The sequence below is a fragment of the Sinocyclocheilus rhinocerous genome, unplaced genomic scaffold, assembly GCF_001515625.1.
Source record: "Sinocyclocheilus rhinocerous isolate Xijiao unplaced genomic scaffold, SAMN03320098_v1.1 scaffold1915, whole genome shotgun sequence".
Classification (NCBI taxonomy): domain Eukaryota; kingdom Metazoa; phylum Chordata; class Actinopteri; order Cypriniformes; family Cyprinidae; genus Sinocyclocheilus; species Sinocyclocheilus rhinocerous.
In genome coordinates this window covers 677560-681247 of record NW_015639873.1, presented here as the reverse complement: position 1 = coordinate 681247, position 3688 = coordinate 677560, and positions in this window count along the sequence as shown.

Sequence of the window (3688 nt, the reverse complement as noted above, 5' to 3'; positions counted from 1 at the left end):
CACACACACACACACACACACACACACACACACACACACACACACACCCCTGATGGATGCATATTTCCATAATTGTTTTGGGGTGATCCGATTTCTTGGACATTCTTGTTTTAAGCATTCCTCCCTGAAGATACAATGACCTTCTCTGCTCGGCAGAGGTGCGAGTGAGATTTGGGAGTGGGGCTTAGAGTTCCCCTCCCCCGTCTGTGTCTCTACACCAATGGATCTCTTGTCCACAATCCCTTCAGAAGAAAGAACCAGTTCTTTCCCAAGACTCCTTGAAAATGTCCTTGACTTAAACCTTCCATCTTCTTATGACTTCTCTTTTTTTTCCCTCCCATGTTGCAGCTTCCTTGCTTGTGTTTTTGTAAGTTTATTTATCCCGTTTTTGCAAACACATCTGGCACTCTGTGGTATTTGGTGAATCTCATGAAAATCACAAAATCAAAAGAGAAAAATAAATTATATTTTGCATAAAGAAGCAAAGTAATTTAGAACAATTAAGATTGTTTACATTCTTTTAATGACAATTACCAACATTTCCCCCTGAAATTCATTAATGTAATGCGCCTTGATGGTTTACTTGTAAGTTTGTTTCTAATTCTCATAGCTAATTATCTATAATATGTTCTCAAAGATAATTATCCTTAGACTCTCATTACTGAAATGGAGTAAATGGATGAAAATCACTGTACCAACAAGAGATGCACAAATAATTAGTTTAACCTCTCAAAAGATATTCGCACTTTTCTGATCAATCAGTTGTTAGTTTTTCTAAACTGACAAACAAGTAGCATTTCAAGACGTATCCTAAAACAAATCTAAATAAATATGAACAACAACAACAAACATTTATAATGCATCTGTTGTATTGATAAAATATTTCAATGGTTATGCAATTCATATGTATCAAAAGTAAACCTTAATAGCATTTAAAATACACATTCTGATTACCAGTTATCATACACTTGTATATAATAACCAAACAAATGCAAAAAATAATATTGGTCGATCTCTGGTCCAGACACAATAATTGAACTAAAATTGACATGCATGAAAAGTAGTACAATGAATACAGTACTACTGGTCTGTATGTATGTATGTATTTATATTTATCTCTCTATCACAGTAATAAGATTTCAGGGTAGGGTGTTGTCACAAAAATATGCTATTTTCTTATTTTGATTCTGAAGTCAGAATCATATGCAGCCTCAAAAATGCTGCCTATTTCAGAATATAAATAAATAAATAAATGTATTTGATTCTGAAATATTGACAGCCTTTTTGACATAAAAAAAAAAATTGAGGCTGCATTTGAAACCTTTAGGATCCAAGTTGTTCATCTGTAAGAAACTGAAACAGGAAGCATACATTAGAAACTATTGTCAAATAGTTTGTTTGGTGGGTCCATATTATTAGGGCGGGAGAGTGGATAAGAGATTATGATTGTCCTTATTGTGGTAAGCTCTTCTGAATGCTTCAGTAAATTATATGTTGCTACATGAAGTTTTTGGGGTCGATGATTGTCTGTCTTAGTTGCGTGTCTGTGTGCTCCAGGAGCCTTTATATTTTGAGGAAGAGCACAAAGCACATTCCTCAAGTGTCCCACCCCACCCCCTACTCCAATCTTTGTCTTTAAAACAATGCCTGCCAGCCTCTCCGCTTACCTTTACAGGACAAAAGACAGCAGTCAGCACACTCCTCTCTTCCTTCACATATGGATTTATCATTTTCCTCAGTCATTACTCAAGCTAAAAATCTGAACATCCCATCTTTAACAGATGAAGTGTCTGCTCAAGGTTGTGTTCTCAACTCTATACTAAAGCAAAAAGCCACGAGAGGCCATGCGTTTCAGTGATTTTAACACAGTTAAGGGCTGTTGTTGTTGTTAGGCTTGTCATAAAGCAAAATCTAGAATATGTATATGAAAAGGAATAGCAAGTATGTTTTAAAAGTATGTACATTTTTAAAAGGGAACATATTTCACTGACAGTTACAGTTCAGATATTGTATCATTAAAATGCCACATTTCTTAAAGCCAGCATGGCCTTCAGTATTAAAATGTGAATTTTGTGGCATTTAGTCTATATCTGTTAGCTGGCTATTCAGTGTGAACAGTGTCTAGTCAGCTAAGTTTAGTACAAGTTAAGTCATTGATTAGTTAGGTAAACCCAGTAGATGTATTTGATAGTCAGAGTATGAAAGTGAAGAATTTGATTGATGTGTAAAACAAATGATTAAAAGTTCGTAAGGTCCATTTACACAGTTTACTGTGACGATGCAAGCTTATAGAGTTATGCTATGTAATGATTGGGGTATAGGAAATTAGAGTCATAATTATCTGAATTAATCCATACAAGAACCAAGGATTATAACAACACCAAGAAAACAAATGATGGATGATATTTTCAAAAAGTTATAAGCATTGTGGTGAAAAACTCTATATCTTTGGAACGCTAAGTGATGCTGCCTTCTGACTTCTCACATACCTTCAGGTTATGCTGACAACGATCCCTACCAAATTTTGTGCCAATAAGTCAAAGTGTTTAAAATATATCAATATTTACAACAAAGTCTCAAAATGGTGCATGGGTCGGTTTGTCCACATCTGGCAATATTGCTATAAATGCATTCAGCAGGACTCAAGGAATCCAAAGACTAACATTTCACAAGTTATAAGAACAACTTTAAGGATTTCATGATGTGTACGTGGCGCTGTCAGTAAATTTTGCAGATACCCTCAAATTATAGTGCTAATGAAGCATACCTGAAATTAAAACATACATTTTCATTTCCAGGACAAAGCGATCAAAATATTTTACCAAAAGAAAAGTAAATATTTGAATTGATGGTGGCGCTGTACAGTTGGTTCTAGAGACCTCAAAGTTGGCCAGTGGTCTATTCATGTCCATCCTAATAAGTGTGCCAAAATTCACCATTTTCCTAAGCGCTGCAATAGACTCACATGGCAAGGGAAGACAAATAAGAAAACTAACGCTTGGCCCCCAAATACATCAACACAGGAATGACAATTATATTCCCCAAACCATTTCAGGTTCAGGTCTTTCATATGAGTATTCTGGCTCAAGCTAGAAAGTTAAGAGAACAGAAATAAACCCTAAAAATTTCTTTCTCAAACACAGTTGTGATCAGGAATTAACAACATGCCGTCTTTGTCAAGCAGTTGAGCAGGTTACTTTTCGTATAAAATCCCTAAATTATGGGTTTTCTAAAACAATAAACTTGTTTCACAAAATTTTGCAAACACCATGTTCTTTACGTAATGCCAGATATCTCTGTCTTCCAGTTTTAAGCCTTTTATATAGTTACTCCAAACTTAGCCAGTCCATTTTATTGTCCAATCAAAATGTGGGTAATGACATGTAATTGCGCGACTGAAAAAGTGCTCTCGCTGACAAACAATCTGAAGTGCCGTAATTTTGCTTTTGAAGTCTCTTTGTTTTATTGGTCTGTTTTATAGGAGGCCATTCTCTTGTGTTTTAGTGTGTATTTAGTGTATACTTCTGTGCGTGACACACTTGCCAGAGGGACGTCTCTGGTGCCTGAGTGTTGACAGAGTGTGTATGTGACCTTTGTGTGAATGGCCATCCATTATAGAACGACGGGGAAGATAAGGACAGAGGTCTGTCCTATTAGAGAGCAGTGTGTGTGTGTGTGTGTGTGTGTG